Source organism: Hippopotamus amphibius, chromosome 2 (genome assembly GCF_030028045.1).
Source record: "Hippopotamus amphibius kiboko isolate mHipAmp2 chromosome 2, mHipAmp2.hap2, whole genome shotgun sequence".
Lineage (NCBI taxonomy): Eukaryota > Metazoa > Chordata > Mammalia > Artiodactyla > Hippopotamidae > Hippopotamus > Hippopotamus amphibius.
The window spans coordinates 225,085,145-225,104,810 of NC_080187.1; positions in this window are offsets into that span (position 1 = coordinate 225,085,145).

Below are 19,666 nucleotides of genomic sequence, written 5' to 3' on the forward strand. Positions count from 1 at the left end.
AAAAATCAAAAGTGAAAAAAATTCCAAGTAAAATTACATTTTGAAATAGAGTTTTAATTTATAGAGATTCCTGATGATATACCCACACCTATAATTTTTTTTTTTCTGCATCCAAAGAAACTCAACTTTTCAGCCATCCAAGCTCTAATAGGTCACCAAGAATTTTGGAAAGATAGAAAACTTGAAGTGATTTTTGTGCTTTTGCTCAACTGATTTCTAGTTACATTACATTAACTTCTTTAAGCTTTAGATCTTTATCTACAACACTACTACCATAATAGTAGTTAATAAACACTAGGTGATAATTATGTGATCACACTGTTCCGAGAAATGTACATGTTTTAATTCATTTAACTCTCATATTAGTCCATGAGATACATACAATAATTATCCCCATTTTACAGATGGGGAAATTGAGGCATATAGAAGAGTAAATAAATAGGATCAAATAGCTAGTAAATAGTGAAGCTAAGACATACCCAGGCTGTCTGAACTTACTTAACATATTTATTTTAAATAGTGCACAGTAATAATACTTAATTCATACTGCTATCCTGCATATCAAATAAGGTAAAGTATGCAAAATATTCACTGATTGCAAGATGTTCCTTAAATATGTTATCATTTATTAAAAATATTTGTTGAATTACCCTCTGCACAAAAGACTGTCCTGAAGTCTAATTTTAAACACGACTACTGTATTTAAAGGTTTACATGTATTTGCATAAAGATTGTAAAAATCATCATATACTTAAATGCATATTTCATTTCTACCCATGTGCAAAACTACTGATTATAGGACAAAGTCTTTAGACACCCAGCTGTAACTCGGTATGCAATCTGTAGTTAAGGCAAGTAATTGAGATATATTTGCAAGTAACCAATACAGATTTATAATGATCCAGACATTCTAAATGTAAGCTAAGAATATAAATATTTAATTCAATGTTTAAACTACTTTTCTTAAGTAGAGAGTAATTTGATTTTTATCTTTCTGATTTTCTTCTTTCTAAATGTATTTGACATTGGAAGTTTTAGATGGCTTAAATGTAACTCTGAATTTTCTGTGGCCAAAAAGTGAGAGCTTATCTAAAAATGGCCATTTTCATCTATCCTTAAAAGAAAAATGTGACACGGCAGAAGGAAGATATGTACAACAATCATAGGTGAAAATATGCTTTTCAATATCAAGTTTGTATTTGAAATATGAATTTTAATATCAATTTTATATTTTCCATTTAATAAAAATAAATTCTAGCTTTATTTAGTCATTTGAGAGCCTTTTAGTTTCTAATCAGTTTTAGATAATGTGCAGTCCTTGGTTTTCATTTTTTCTGCCTCATCCCCCCATTATGAGAAAAAGAGAAAAGATGAATTTTCAGGTAATTTTTATTGTTTGGTAATTTGATAGAGAATGAGTGCTTTTTTCTCTTTATTGCTTTATCATGAATTATCAGTTTATTTCCTAAATTATTTTCCAACTTATTAGGGGCAAATGATATCGCAACATTACACTTCCTTCTCCCCTGATGTTTTGGTTATTTTTTTTCCTTCCATTAGCATTGTCACTGTTTAACACACAATGCAATTTAGTTATTTCATTGTTGCTATGTTCCTTGTTGTTTGTGGTGGCAGTGGTGATTCTTCTATTTCTACTTTCACCAAAGATATAAGCTTATAAGAGGAGGTATTTTTGTTTGCTTACATTGTTGTGTTATTAGTACATGGACCAATGCCAAGCTCATAGAAATCACTCATTCGTGTTGCTAAGTGAATGGATGGATAGGTGGGTAGATGGACAGATGCATGCATGCATCCATCAACTTAAAGATGCCCCTCACATTAGTTATAAATAGAAACATTTTATTACAATTTAGTAATTGATTAAATAATAGTTAAACTCTGACTGTAATGTCACTATGAATGCTGTCACTTCACAAAGTCATTGAATCTGACAGCAATTTATACAGTTTGGGGACAGAATAGAGTGGAAATAAAATATAGGTTGTCTTCTAAATCCCACGATTTTACTTCTGGGTTACTCTTCCATTATAGCTGCAACTCAATTGTGGAAGGTTTGATTGTAATAGCTAATCAGATAAGTGTTACTTTACTTAAGGATAAAGAAAGTCAGGCTTGTAATAGCTTCTTCAGAAACAGACATATTTAACTGAAGACTCTTTCAGTATAGCTTCTTTCTCAATTGACTGCACAGTGTCATAGATTTCATTAAGCTCCTGGTAAGTATTTTGTTTGTTTTTTTTTTAATTAAATTTAAGTTGCAGTTCAGAGCTAACCTCACAAAACCATAGCTTGCTTATGTTACATCTTCAGAACTTTTAATACATTTGTTTTATAAGTTTTACTCATACATTTGCAAAATATGAGGACTAAGAGAAGAGAGGACTCTTGGAGCACGTGACCTTCACAGAGTCTCCGAGCATCCTTTCTTCAGATTTGTGATCCTTCCACTTGTGATCAGCCCATTTTGGCTACTCTAATAGCTTCACATGATAAAGGCATGCTGGCTTAATGAGCTAAGTCCTCTGAGACTTTCTACGAATGGTCTGTGGGAATAGAGTGTTATTCTATTTTCAATATGATCCCTATAAATTTCATCATGCACAACAAGAGTGGAATCAACATGCATAAAACATTAGGGGTGGGGTATATTTAAAATATGTTTACTGAAAATTGAATACAGTTACTGCAAGACATGTACATAAATCTTTTACTCAATGTTCATTACTGTCTGTTTCCACCCAGAAGACTGAGACTAGATTACCTTAAAAATAAAAAAGCAAAAGCCCATTTAAATTGATGATGTTAGCTTGAGAATGGGCAATGTCTTTCATCTTATTCACAATGCATTCCTGGTTCTTAGCACCTTTGCCTGGCTCATAGCATGTTACATAGGTCTGTTAAAATAATGCATACTTGAAGGAATGAACCCAGAAGTGAAAAGGAAACTGAACAGTAATAAATTCGACATCACTGAGTTTTAAAGCCTACACTCTAATTAATATAGGCAATCCACCTGCCTTCCCCTCAAGGCTAAAGACTCAACCAAATCACAATTACAAAGAAAAGGAATCCAAAGGTTAAAAAAAATTCTGAGACATTCGACAACCAAATTGTACTACTAAAACTATTTTAAAAGACTGAAATGTTCCTCTTATCAACAAACAGTTTTTAAAATAGAACTTTCCCTTCTAACCGAAGACATTACATTTCATATAGGGCACTGGTCTTATCCTATCAATTTGCGAAATCAATATTTTTCTAATCTAAAACATAGACAATAAATTCATTTAAAGAAATAGTTGTGGCAATAGTAGGAAATCTTTTACAAAGAAGCATGACATTCTTCTTAGTCATCATAAATATAAACATTATAAATATAAACAATCTCTTCTACCTCATAAGACTTATCTCTATCGATTTCAAAACATAATTAACATTCTAGAAATGCCCTTTGATATTTATAGCCAGATGGAAGTAGTCATAGTACTTCTCAAAAAAATCTTCTTTGGAGGAGAAATTAGAAAAATAGATTTTCTTTCCAGCTAAGTCATGCCATTGCTTTGGCAACATCAGTGCACTTGCACGCACTTAAACCTCTTAGTTCACACCAGGTTCTCAGTGTGAGTATGTCAGCAAAAAATCGTTTATACATTTTTTAGTATCAGAACATTTCATGTTACTGCCATATGGCATTTTCAATTCTTTGGAGCTTGCATTCAGTGCTAAGGATGAATGAAGACGACTACTGAAGTTTAAACACCATATCCTCCTTGTATAATTTCCAGTGTGACTCTAGGTCCAAATTGCAGTGTCACAAAGAATCTGAATCTGGTTTATTCATGTGCAGGCAGCTGTGTACAAACAACACTAGAATAATTGAACTGGTTGCAGTTATGGGAGTCATTTTATGCTGATATGTTACAGATAATTTCAAACTAAAATGAACATGATTATATTTTTTTATTCGAATATAATTGCTTTACACTCTTGTACTAGTTTTTGAGGTACATAGCATGATTATATTTTCATCAGAATATAAATCTTTCTCAATTTGTCTCTGCGTTACTGTATGATATAGGGATCCATGATTTATTGTCAAGAGACAAGTATGGCCTCTGAGAGAGTCACTAAAACCCTTCTAAAATCACAAAAAGGTTGGGAGAGATAATTTTGTGCCTAGAATCTTCATAAATAATCAGATGTTATGCATGTACACATGCTGATACACATGTGTATACACAACCAATTGTGTGTGCGTGTATACATAACTGCAAATAACGGATACTTTCAAATTATTGGCATTCTTTTGTATTAAAGAGTTTTTCCAGCATTCCTATCATCTTTCAGAATATCCAGCAGAATATATTTTACATATATTATAACTTTAGATAAAACAGAACTTAAATCCTTACATTCCATTTATATATTAATTCACTTTACACCTGCAAACAAATAATACTGGGATTAGGAGACAGTATGTTATGGTGACAAATGTCAAAAGACCCTGATTTTAGTTCTGGCTTTGTTATCAGTCATGCTACCGTAAGTAGATCAGCTATAAAATCCCTGTGCTACAGTTTCCTGATCTATAGACTGAGCATGCTGTTATTTGTTCTGACTACCTCACAGAACGTTTGGGAACATCACATTAATGTTTTGTTAAAAAATTTGCAAATAACCCAATCCACAAATGGGCAGAAGACCTAAATAGACATTTCTCCAAAGAAGACATACAGATGGCCAACACACACATGAAAAGATGCTCAACATCACTAATCATCAGAGAAATGCAAGTCAAAGCCACAATGAGGTATCACCTCACACCAATCAGAATGGCCATCATCACAAAATCTGGAAACCACAAATGTTGGAGAGGGTGTGGAGAAAAGGGAACTCTCTTGCATTGTTGGTGGGAATGTAAGTTAGTACAGCCACTATGGAAAACAATTTGGAGGTTCCTTAAAAAACTACAAATAGAACTACCATATGATCCAGTCATCCCACTACTGGGCATATACCCAAAGAAAACCATAATCCCAAAAGAAACTTGTACCATAATGTTTATTGCTGCACTATTTACAATAGCCAGGACATGGAAGCAACCTAAATGCCCATCAACAAATGAATGGATAAAGAAGATGTGGCATATATATACAATGGAATATTACTCAGCTATAAAAAGGGATGAGATGGAGCTATATGTAATGAGGTGGACAGAACTACAATCTGTCATACAGAGTGAAGTAAATCAGGAAGAGAAGGACAAATATTGTATGCTAACTCACATATACGGAATCTAAAAAGGGTACTGATGAACTCAGTGACAAGAACAAGGATGCAGATACAGAGAATGGACTGGAGAACTCGAGGTATGGGAGGGGACGGGGGGTGAAGGGGAAACTGAGACGAAGCGAGAGAGTAGCACAGACGTATATATACTACCAACTGTAAAATAGATAGTCAGTGGGAAGTTGTTGTATAACAAAGGGAGTCCAACTTGAGGATGGAAGATGCCTTAGAGGACTGGGGCAGGGAGGGTGGGGGGGACTCGAGGTGGGGGAGTCAAGGAAGGGAGGGAATACGGGGATATGTGTATAAAAACAGATGATTGAACCTGGTGTACCCCCAAAAAATAATTAAAAAAAATTTGAAGACAAATCCTATAAACATAAATATTATTAAATCATGTAATAAAACAAATGATACAGCAGAAACAATAAATTCTTTATTCTATACATTCTGATGTACAAATTTCAGTGATTTCTTGAATTTTTTTTCTATATATATACATTTTTGTTAGTTTGGTTTCCTACATATTTAGTTTAATTTGACAAATATATATTAATTGAGCACCTAGTACATGCCAATTCCTGAAACTGGCATTGCAGGGAACATAAAATGAATAAAAAATAATTCCTGCTCTTAAGGAGCTTACAGTCTCTATTAAAGAAATAAGACAAGGGGCCAATAGTTATAATATAAAGCAAAGTATCTATTCCATAAAAGAGATGCCAAAAGATGTTAATGAATTTCAAGAAGGGTATCAGGTAAAAATGTAGCATTTGACATAAATGTTCAAGAAAGGGTAGAACTTTCCCCTCGCCACCCGTCTCCACTCCCAACTCCGAAGACCATAAGCTAGAAGTCACTTCAGTCAAGTGGAATAGTAAGATAAAACTCAAAGAATTTAGAAAGGGTGAATATGTTCTAGGAAAGGTAGGCTTTCCCATAAAATTTCAATGTATATAGTAATCTGGCAAGATTTATCAGAAACATTTCAGAAAAGTTGTGGGTATACACTTAGACATTTGTACCTTAGTCAGTATATAAAAAGTAGACACTACGAATCCCTGTGAAGGGGACCAATATGTTGAGACTCCACATTCTTGTAAAGCAGTGGGACTCTATTTAGGAAGACCAATTTGATATAGTTATGAGGATGAATTTGGGAACAGGGGGCATAAAGGCAATGACATGAGTTAGGATGCCATTACACTGTCTAAATAGGAGACAATTAAGTCACTTTTGGTGAAAGCAGAATGGAGTTTAAAAATAGACATTTCTCCAAAGAAGACATACAGAAGGCCAACAAACATATGAAAAGATGCTCAACATCACTAATCATTAGAGACATGCAAGTCAAAGCCACAATGAGGTATCACCTCACACCGGTCAGAATGGCCATCATCACAAAATCTAGAAACAATAACTGTTGGAGAGGGTGTGGAGAAAAGGGAACTCTCCTGCACTGTTGATGGGAATGTAAGTTGGTACAGCCACTGTGGAAAACAGTTTGGAGGTTCCTTAAAAAACTACAAATAGAACTACCATATGATCCAGTAGTCCCACTCCTGGGCATATACCCTGAGAAAACCAGAATCCAAAAAGAAATATGTACCATAATGTTCATTGCAGCACTATTTATAATAGCCAGGACATGGAAGCAACCTAAATGCCCATCAACAGAGGAATGGATAAAGAAGATGTGGCACTTATATACAATGGAATATTACTCAGCTATAAAAAGGAATGAGATGGAGCTATACGTAATGAGGTGGATAGACCTAGAGTCTGTCATACAGAGTGAAATAAGCCAGAAAGAGAAAAACAAATACTGTATGCTAACTCATATATATGGAATCTAAAAAAAAAAAAAAAAAAAAAAAAGTACTTATGAACCTAGTGGCAGGGCAAGAATAAGGCTGCAGATGCAGAGAATGGACTGGAGGACATGGGGTTGGGGGTGGGGGGCGAAGGGGAAGCTGGGATGAAGTGAGAGAGTAGCATAGACATATATATATATACTACCAACTGTAAAATAGATAGCTAGAGGGAAGTTGCTGTATAAAAAGGGAGATCCACTCGATGATGAGTGATGCCTTAGAGGGCCAGGACAGGAGGGTGGGAGGGAGTCACGGGAGGGAGGGGATATGGGTATATATGTATAAATACAGCTGATTCACTTTGGTGTACCTCAAAAGCTGGTACAAGAGTGTAAAGCAATTATATTCAAATAAAGAGCTTAAAAAAAAGGACAGAAACGAGGAAGCACTACTGATTAAATTTAGGACACAAGGGAAATGGAGGCAAAGATGATTCTACAGATTTTGAACATAGTTAAACATAGTTCACAGGAAAAAGCATAATGGTGGTCAAATTAATGACATAGAGAATTCAGAAGAATAATCTGAGAATTCAGGAGAAGAATTTGTTTTTTATGGATTAAAATGCTTTTAGGGATTACTGATTTGGACTGTAGAGAGTCGTATTTATCATAAGCCTTGAATTTATGCAAAAGAGAATGGGGTCAATGTGGACATCATCCACTGAAGGGTTGTTCTGGTAGTAGGTGGGATGGGACCAACAAAAACAAATTTAGACCACTGGAAAATATTTACAGCTAAAGACAGAAGAAGGAATAGTGACATGAATGCAACAGATTTTATCCAAAGCAATCGGGAAAACCCAGCAAATATGATAACATATACCAATGTTGGTAATTTTTAAAAGTTGGTAATTTCAAAAAAGTGTAATGAACATTTATCAAAAATAATTTATCAAAAAGTAACCAGAGAGGATGAATTGGGGGGGAAGTCTTTGGACTTGTCTTCTGAAAGATCAAAGTGGGGGGGAATATAGTTATTCATTATTGCTTTACAAATATTTGACATCCTACTCTGAATTTTAAAAAGATGGTAAACAAAATAAGCATGTTTCCTCTGGCTTCACAGGGCTTACAGTAAAGTAAGGGAATTCATAATAATCAATACACAAATATTCAATTAAACATTTGATAACTGTTTTAAGGCTAGTGGGAATATATAATAGAAGAAACCGATTTGGTCTAAATGATGAAGAAAGGATTCCCAGAGGAACTCTTGTGTAAACTGAGATGAAAAACAAATTGGGCAAAGGAGAAAGAGGGCTTAGAGTGTTTGAGACACAGGAAAAGCAGGCAAAGCCCCTGAGTATGGTGGCAGCATTGGAGAAACTGAAGAAAAGCTGTGTCTGAAGCAACATGATCAAGCATGAGAGTGTAGGTTAATCATTCATTCCTTCATCTTAATTCGATGAGTGCCAATGAGAGATTGCCTAATATGATAGGTACTGGGAAGGACCAGTACCCAGTTTAAGATGAGGCTGGGTTGGTGAAAAGAAGCCAGATCATGCAGGTTTCCTTATGCTACTTTAAGGGATTCAGTTTTTATTGGCAAGCTATGGGAAGCCATTAAAAGGGTTCAAGAAGGAGCGTGAACTTATAGCTATACCGGGTTGGCCAAAAAGTTCCTTCGGGTCCGAAAAACAAGAACAAACTTTTTGGGCAACCCTTTATCTTAAGCTGTATATACACCTAAGCTACAAGGTGAGTGAGGGTGGTAGTGTCAGATGCAGAAATCTACGAAGAGAGGCTAATGCAGTATCCTAGGGAGAGTTCACAGAAACTTTGCCTAGGGCAGTGACATCAGCAATGGTGGCAAGAAGACAGATTCAAAATATATTTAGGAGGCAAAGTCAAGACAGGGTGATGGATTGGATACAGGGACGAAGAATAAGGAGGCATCAAGGATGATTCCCAGGTTTCTGACTTACATTATACTGCCTCTTCATGCTATACTAGGCGTAAGGAATACTGGAGAAGTGGTGACTATTAATACACCAAAGGTAAAACAAGGTTTTGACATTTTTATTCTATTGTGATAATGAAAGCCATCAATTCAGCCACATAATCATTGTCCCATTTCTGACCAATGACAAGCACTGGTTTGACTGAGACTGTCATTGTACATTCATAGAGTTCCTCTCTCTATGCAAAGCTCATTAAGATGGGGTTTTTGAAATAGGACTGGCCTCATTAGCACACATGCCCCAATCAACAGAGCTAACCAGGCCAGAAAGATAAAAAGCAATGCACTCTTTGTGACAAAGATTACTCACATGTGCAGTGTACTATTTTCCAGAACAAATAAATACAGTTGAGAGACTATAATTGAGATCAGCAAATAATGAGTGTACAGGAGGGAAGAGATAAAAGTAGAAAAGTAGTCTTGAGGAACATGTATACCACATTCTAAAAGAGGAATTTTGCATATTTCTTCTGGCATGCAAACTCGTTATTGGTGTTCATAATTGATGCACGTGTTATCGTTTTCATTAACTTACAAACAAGATTTTCACTTTTTTCATTTAGTGTTTCCCAATATAAACTTTGAATTCAGTATGCCACATTAAGCAGAGTATATTTTGACTCTACAGTGTTACCCAATTTCCTCTGCCAATGTGATATTTTGCCCTGGTAATCATCCTGTTTTCACTATGCCAGCACATCCCTGAGGCCTCACTAGGCGGACATGGTATTTCTCCTCACTGTCTTCTGCCTCCATGTAGAATGCCTAAATGCTACATTTTCTAGGGCACCTAAACCTAGAAAAGATCCACTTTTGAACAAGGAAAATAAACCCCCAAATCTTTCCCTACACGGAGCCATTTTATCCCTTTTCTCTCCCCAGGATTTTTTGGTTATGTTTTGTTTTGCCTTTTTGAGACTACAACATTAACATATGTTTAATGTCCAAAAAATTAAGAATCCAGGAATAAAACAGAAGATCAAACTTTGCTACACAAAACCTACCAGACAGGAAGAATGTTAGGCATTTGAGTCATATGTAGTTTTACATCAGACTGCATGTAATGTTAATATATGTTTTTAACTCAACAATATATAGTAAACATATTTAGGTGTTGTATGAAGTGCAAGCCCATTTTTGAAAAGAGATTCCTGCTTCTCTCTCCCTATAAATAATTGTCTTACTTTGGTGCTCCCAGAAGCAGTCTTTAAGACAAGGTTTGAGTGCAATATTTTATCTGGAAGATGATTCCAGGCAATTCTAGTAGGGATATAAGGAAGTGATAAAGGGAAGGAAAGGCAACCGATAAAAACATTTCTCTTAATCCAAGGACCACCGTGGGTCATTAACTTGGTCCTATGTGGAACTCTGGGAGTCTGGAGAACAGCCATCTTGGAGTCACCCTCCCTTGGGACTAGAAAGCTAGGGCACTACGCATCGGTTGAGGACTGCTGGTGCAGAGCGATGGAAGGGCTGGTTGTAGTGGTGTTAATTCCTGGCACTTTTGAACTATAGCGCATGGGTAGGCCCCGGCTCCTGGAGAAATCTTTCACACAATTGGCAGTCTTCAGGCTGTACTGCTGTGTTAAAGCTGGAGTCCATATGGGAAGAGCACAACCATGCTTTATGTATTCATTCCCTTACTGACGGGCATCTATATTGTTTCCAGTTTTCTCACCATTAAAAGTGGCCACAATAACCTAGTACAAGACTATTTGCATGGCCATCTGATTTTCATTGCACAATTTCTATAAGTGAAATTAAGGAAGAATTCAAAAAAATAAAAGCAGTAATCTTTGAGTATGTTTTGAGATGAAGAGATGCAACTTTCTTCTCTTTATATGGTTGTATTATCATATCATATAACTTTAAATGTAACACTGAAAATTTTGATTTAATATCTAAAATATCTAAATTGTTAACCCCATTCATTGCTTTGTTTAACACCTGCCACCCTTGCTATGAGAAAACATTATATTTTTGAACGAAAATAAATGTACTTAACATTAAAACAGGACTTCAAATTTGTCCAATTTTGCATCTTAGGATAAAGACAGCATTGCTTTTAAAAGAACAACAGAGAGAAAATATTTAATATCTAGGACTAGACAAAGAGTTCTTAGATGACACCACAAGCATAATCCCCAAAAGGAAAAATAAATTGGACCTCATCGAAACTAAAAACTTTTGCTCTGCAAAATACCATGTGAAGAGGATGACAAGACGAGGTATAAATTGGAACTACTTAAAAACCACATATCTGGCAAATGACTTACATGTAAAATACTAAAAGAGCTCTCAAAATTCAACAAGTTAAAAAAAAATCTAATTAGGAAACAGGCAAAGGACATAGGGAAACATTTCACAGAAGAGGATATTCAGATGGTAAACAAAAAGGTGTTCAACTTCATTAGCCGTGAGGAAAATGCAAAACATCGATGTCATATCATGACACCCTAATCAGAATAGTTGAAGTAAAAAAAGTGGTGACAACGCCAAATTTGGTGAGAATGTATAGAAATCAGATCACTCATATACTGCCAGTGGGAATGGAAAACTGTGCACCCACTCTGGAAAACAATTTGGTAGGTTCTTATAGAACTAAACATACAATTAACATACCAGCCAGCAATGGCACTCTTGAACATTTACCTTGGGAATGGAAACTTATTTTCAGAAAACAATGTGTATATGAATGTTCATAGCAGCTTTATTTTTAATAACCCAACACTGGAAACAACTCAGATGTCCTTCAATGGGTGAATGGTTACACAACTGTAGTACAGTCATACTACACAACACTACTCTGCTATGTAAAGGTATAAACTACTGATACATGCCACACCGTGGATAATTCTCCAGGGAATTGTGCTGAATGCAAAATGCCAAGCCTCCAAATTTATATAGTGTGTGATGGCATTTATATAACATACCTGAAAGAACAAATTTGTAGAAATGAAGAACAGGTTAGTTGTTGCCAGGATTGTAGGATGGGTTGGAGGAAGGAGGCAGAAGGGAAGTGGATGTGGTTATAAAAAGGCAACACTACAGGGGTTCCGTGGTGACTGAACTCTGCATCTTGTATGTGGTGGTGAATACATGAACCTATAGATGTGATAAAACCACACAGAACTAAATACACACACATACAAATACATGAGGTTATCACTGGGGAAACAGGATCTCTCTAAAACATCTCTTACAACTGCACATGAATCTATATCTCAAAATAAAAGTTTATTTTAAAAAAAATGAGCAGCATTTCTGTCCGGAATATAAATACATATGAAAATACCAACTTTTGAAGAATGCCAAACTTGTGCTTATTTACTAACAATTGTCTAATTTTTCTAACAATTTGTTACTATCCCAAAAGAAACATGATTATTCAAAAAACCATTTACATTACAACATAATGCCGTGGAGCTTACTTCATCTGGAGGGCTAATATACTTCATGCCAGGTAAAGAAGAACATTAAAATACTATAGAAAATTTTTCTTTGTCCCTCTTCAAGATAAAACAAAGAAAAGGAAATAAGGATTAGCCATGAAAAGAACTTATTTTGGAAGATTTTATTTTATTAAACCAACACCTAACAAATAAAGCAAAACAAAACACTTTTCTCTTTGCCAAATACTTGAGATGTATTGCCTCATTTACTCTTCATGGCACTGTTATTACTATCCCATTCTTGCAGAGGAGCAAGAAATTATGTGGTGCTTGTTACATGTTGTACATATTGGCTCATTAATTTGATAACCCCATTTAATAGATAAGGGAACTGAGGGAGATTACGTGATGAAGAAGCTGGCAGTCTGACTCTGGACCGCTCTATGGTGTCCCCAGGAGCACTAAGGCACAGGGCTTTTAAATCATCTGCTCAAGGTCACACAGCTACTAGTGATGAAAATCAGGATTTGAACTTATATTCTTTCCACTACACCAACCTTATCAAGTTGCAGCTCTTTTCATCACAAATGTCATAATTATTTAAGTGGCTTGTTTAAAAAACCTCTGTCTTCTTCGTTCCCTCACCTCTACCGAGTCAAAATTTCTGGTGCCAAGACTCTGGAATCTGTATTTTCAACAACCATTCTAGAAGATTTTGATTCACATTAAAGACTGAGTCCAAGTGCATTATAATACACAAAACAGGTTTCTATAAGTTTCAAATGAAATATGTAGTACATTAAAAATGATGTCATATTTCATTAATCTTAAGATTCAATATTTTCACAATTTAACATCTCTGAAATAGGACTGCCTATTATAACTGATGGTGTCATGCAATCACAGTAAAAATGTATTTTTTTTTCTTCTTAGGGGTACACAAAATAATGTAGTTTTAACTTTCATATAATATGGAGGCTCCCTGGGTAATAAAATACAAAAGACATTGCTTATTAAACACTGTTCTTTTCAGTCCTGGGTCACTGTGAACAGGTGCTCACCTACATGTTGTGAGAGGTAGGGCGATGGAAAGAGGACAGGACGTCATCCATCATACCTCGATTCACACGCACCATGGAGAAGTCACCAATCATTGTGGGTTAGAACAGGTGAAACAATGTATGTGAAAACACTTTGAAAAAGATAAATCATTATATTAATGGCATGTATGTATGAATGTGTACACATGCATGGGCTCGAAGTAAGATTATTAGAGAAAGTGAAAATAAGTTGGAAATGCTCATTTCCAAACTTGGCCCATGTGGAAGGTCATAGATGTCATGATTCTCAACTTCACTCTTCTTTCTCTAAGAATAGCATGCACATCGGTAAACAGTGCTCAGCAATTCTTGCGATGGTCTAGGAAATAAAGTGTCTTATGTCATTTATGTCATTTGAGCCTCCCTGCAATCCTATGAAATACTATATTACTACAGTTGATATTATCCCTATTTTACAGGGGAGGAAACTGAGTTGTGAGGGACATTAGATACGTTAACTAAGATTGCATGATGAAAAAGTGGTGGAGAGAGAGGCAGTTTGAAACAGGAACTTGCTTGCTGAAGTACATCTCAAAGGAAACTTTACTCTATAGACTAACCTACGTACTCTGAGTCCACATAACCTGGAGGGAGAAAGTGGACAGAGAAGTCATGTTGTAACCATAGTCACTGCAAAGGAAGGAAGAGAAAGCAAGAGGAATATGTGGTGAATATTCGTATAGGTATATATTTATTGGCAGTTCCTTTTCAAACTTACTTGATCTAAACATTCGATTTTCATTTTTTAGATTATGTGCCTCTACAAAATGCATCTGGTTATGTAATTTTCCTTTTCTCTCCTTTCTACTGGTGTGAACATTCTAGTTTGATCAGTTTCATTTTTAAACGCATTCACCACATCTATTCATGTTGTCCCCCTCTCTGTGACTGCATTGTTTATGTTTCTGTCCTAGAAGCTCTCTCACTCTCTTCTTGGAGCCTTTGCCTGTGTCTGACAGCCTGACATTCCTCTCATTCTATCTCTTTTTTATATACTGGATATGTAATCTGGACCAGTCCTCAGGAAAACTGTGAAATGAATTTAGTCTTTGAAATCCTGTACCCCTCCCCTCTGCATGCTTCTCCTTCCTGTTCTTTATCCCCTTCCAGTAGGTCCAGGGTTTCCTCAGTCTATTTTGCTAGATATTTGAAGACTGTGAGCTGATAAAATGTTACCCGCAAATACTAGGGACTAAAATGTTTTCCTGATGGGAATATTTACAGTTTGAAAGAGGACTAAGTGGAGAAAGTGACACCAGGCATGAAGGAAGGGACTGCAGAGTGAGGAATCTCACGTCCTGGTATGGGATGTTGATTCAGAATGCATACTGTTTCAGTGCCTGCAAATACTCCTGTGCTGGAAAGGTCTTTTGAGTGCACGTAAAATCCCACTCTTGTAAATGATATTGTCAAAAACTAAATGAAAAAGAAAAGATGCATGCTTCTTTCATTAAAAAATTATAACAGTGTACTGCTTATTTTTTAAATGAATTAACGATTAATTACTGTGTATTTGCCACATACTAGCACTGTACCATCTTTTACTCTGGGCTCCTTAGCCTGATGAATTGTGTCAGTTTTGGAACTTGAGACATATAATTCGAAGCAGAAACAAAATAATAAAATTAATAGTCATCTCCGTTCAACACTGTTACCAACTTTGAAAATTAATTTGTTTCTCATTATTTTGTTCCACATGTAAGAATCTAGTTTTTGCTACCTAAAATATTACCCAGAACTAAACAAATATCTTAATTTTTATAATTGTGTTTTATAATTTAAATTATTATACAACTTTTAAAAATATTTACATATTAAAATATACTTCATTTCACGTTTAGTGGATGATTGCATCCCAAGACATATATACGACAACAGACTCTCGAAAGGAGAGAAGACTGAGTTTAGCTTGTGATCTCCCTAATGTAAAATTAAGCATAATATTCTATAATTAATAAATTAATACATTTTGGTTAAAAGAAGAGATTCTACGTCATATTATTCTCATGTATAATGATGGCATCTAACATAGAACAGACAGAATGTGTCTCCTTTTCCTTAGTTTAACCATATAATGATTTTGTTTGCAGAAACATTAACAAAGTTTGCCCTTTTATTATTAATCATTTTCTGTTAAGCTAAGAAGTGCCAGAAAATTGTGTTGGAAATGCTTAAACTGATGTTTCATTTGCCTCAACTCCCCATTTTTCTCAGCACAGAGGAGATGTCTTCTGTCTGTGCAATGTCATTGATTTTATAACTGAAAGGTGACATTGCTGCTTATTTCCTACATTCATTGAATAAGTCTCATTCTAAATGTAGGTCTAAATCATGGATTAATTCAGTAATCATTAATTCAATCATCTCTATAGAACCTAGGTAAGTCGGAAGTACTTAAATTTGTAAAAAGACATAGTCCTTGCCATGGAGGAGGTTACAACTTCAGCTGGGAAGCAGATATGCAGGCAACTAAAGAACAAGTTAAAGGAATATAAGTACCATAGGAACCAAATGTGGGCAAAGTCCTTCATTTGACTATTAAACAAAACAGCTAATGAAGAATAAACAGTACTTTAATATGCAGTTAGGGAGCAGTTAGGGAGTTGACTTCTAAGGATGGTTGACAGGTTTAGTTAATATTAATTGTATCTGTATTTCCAAAATTTCGTGCATATATTTAGAGATACAATACCAAAGAAGAAGAAAAAACTAAGCTAAATAGTCAGTAGGGAAACAATAATAAGCAAGTTTTAGGATTCCATTTATACTTTAGTTCACTCAAATCGCTGTCAAGCAGTATTATTTCCCTTGGAAGACCCACATTTAGCCTTCAGTGCCCCCGTGAAATATGTGATTAAAACTTTCATCCTGGAAAACAGTACTGCTGTTAATCTGCAGCCATTATTTCACATACCATACAGAAGCCCACAGTTCCTACACTGAGCCGCCAATCTTAAATCACAGTTCATTCAGGAAGATTTTAGTGCCTACTTGTTTAACACAATCTTATAAATGATCACTCACAAAGGATGTAAAAATCAACACATTTCTTTAATGGGCTAATTGTGCTTCACTGCAGTGTTGAGTCTATAAAAGCTTTTTAATAGTGAGAGAAATGATGGCATTTTCATCTTAATTTGCAAATATAATTGCTGTTCCAAATATCTTTTTGTTTCTAACTTAAGTGCTTATTGACAGCAGAAATTTCCTCAAAACACTAATAGAGTATTTAACATAATTTCATTTATTGAAAAAAAATGCAAGGGAAAATAACATACAGCTATCTGCAACTATTAGCAGAAGGAAAATATCAAAAGGAAAAGTAAGTTAAATCTAAACTTTGATATCTAAAATGTAACTAATATTTGATATGAATTTAACACAATGCATATTTGATTAAACATATACATTTAAATATACTGATGTCTCAAGAAATAAAAATGATATCCTGGAAACCCAGGACAACAATTAAGAGCCATATGAAAACAAACTGAAACTAATAGGCTAATCCCTATTTCATAGAATTTCCCATCATTTTATTGAAAAATAAGAATACATTTTAGCTCAACTCATGGAAAATTAGTACAATTGAAATTAAATTCAATCAGTTGTAAATATTCCTCTAAGAAAATGATTTCAGTTTCTACCCAGAGTTTAACCCCTGCCCTATTCAAATTTTCAATTCCAATTCCTTAATTCCAATATACTCAATGTAGGTTCAGGGTAATGAAATCATCAATCATAGTTTATTAAGCTTTATATTAATAATGTCAATAAAGTAGTCCATATACAAATATATGGAATATTTCTCTCTCCCTAACTTTGACTTCTGTTTCCAAACAGACATAAACATATGATGGATTGATTCTGAACTGGCATATTTCACATTAAAATTTCAAGTTTTTAAGTCTTACTTTTTCTATGTAATAACATACATATTTGCTTATAAATATTATGGATACTCAGCAGAGAACTTTTTATACTGGATTTGAAAAAAGTTCTGATCATTCTGCGGTAGCTTTTCTAAGTAGAAATAGAAAATGCCAGAGACATTGCTTTTTAAAAATAAGCACTAAGAAAACTACTTAAGCTAGTTAGCCACAAAGGGAACATTGTAGGAAAGGAAATAGCTTGGGATTGAACCCTATGATTTCATTGTTTTCACAGAAAATGCAATAACTCCTCATTGACATCAACTACCCAGTTGCAAGAAGAGTATACCTTCTGCTTTGTTGAGATGCAGACGAAGCAATTAGTAAGAAGCAGTCATCACCCAAGAAGAAAATGAATTTGGAATAAAATTTTTCCAGTTTAAATGTCTGTTGAGAGGCTCTGATCTTTGAAAGGCACATTAAAAAAAAAAGTTTTTTGATAAAGAACATGCAATTCAATAGAATCCTTTGAAGTCCTTCTATCAAACTTGGATTATGTAGTCTATCAGTGTCTTTCAAATCACTAATCAAAACAAACAAAAATAGGTCATGAAAAACACCACAGCCAGTTTCATACAGTCTTAACTATAGAACTAAATTAATTGTTCTTCAAATTACACATTTTGACAGATAAGTTTATTATAAAGTCTTTAAAATAAAAATGCATGTTTGGTGAAAAGTTAGTACAGTTGTCATTCATATTTTGTCATATTTTAAAATATAAAAGTAAAGAATGGCATTTTTTTTTTTTACCATTTGTAACATGATGTAACTGACCAGCTGGTTTGTAATTCTCATTATTGTAATTATCACAATTCATTGCCATGCCAAAGTCAATGCTGTGATGTAGGTGAAATGAAGTACCATTAGTTTAGCCTATTACATGACACTGTGATGCACCATGCATTTTTCAAACCTCTTAAAGAAAATTTAATGGCAGGCCAAACTTCTAACCTACTAAGTACTATGAATCACATAAAACCAGAAAACATTTTAATCCAGGGATACACGGCATATTGTAATTCATGATAGGTACTAAAAAAACAGGTAGCAGAAAAGAAAAAAAAAAAAAGCAGGGCTAGGTATGTATAAGGTATGTATATAATGTATGTAAGAGAAGACTCAGATTTTTTTAAAAGCACAAAATAAAAGTTATGCTGTTTTTAAATAATGTGTATTCAATGAGTATTCAATATAAATCCTACAAATATGAAGGAGCTATTATTACTACTGAAAAGTAATAACATTGGGCATGATTTGACACTTCTGGAAACTTTGGTGAATTTCAATAACTGATACCATTGTTTTTAGGATGCACTATTATTTCATATATCACTACACAGAAAGGCTGTGAATTATAATTAAAATAAGCCTGATTGCAGAGATGTTAAAATGTGGAGAAATAAGCATCTTTGAAGTGATGAAACAGAGTAATGCTTCTAATTAATTGAGATTAACTACTGGCAGTAGGAGATTACACGATATAATCTTTCTCCCAGGAAATTAAAAGCTCCATTGTCTAAAGCCTTCCTATGAAAGAACAACCGCAACAAAATATTGTCATCAATTACACTTAAAATGTGTTATCAAGAAGAAAAAGCGGGAATACATTGGTGCGTTCAACTCATATACAAAAAGTATGAGGAAAAGGAAGGCAGTTGGTAAACAGGTAAGTGCTTTAAAGTTGTCATTATTACAACTAACATTAAAGAAGGGAATACTTAACAGTTTACATTTCACATATGCCAACCTCTTAAAAATTTCTGCACTTTTATCCATTGTCTTTCAATTAAAGCAGCTAAACGTTTGCTCTGGAGTGAGAAACATTGATTCTAAGCTTGTTGGTTTATATAAGCGATCCAGAATCCATTTGAGTTATGTATTTTAATTTATTACCATATCAATAAAGTTGATTGCTTTGCAGTTCTTCTGATTATCCCTTTGTTCTTGGCACTCATCTGCAATTTCTCAAACATTTAATCAAGATTACTTTTTGAAGTACCAGCCAGTTCTCATGAACTTCTGAAGCCGTGTGTGTTTTTACTGTGTGAAAGGTTGTGGAAAGACTTTAGTATTTTATGAACGTTTGGTAG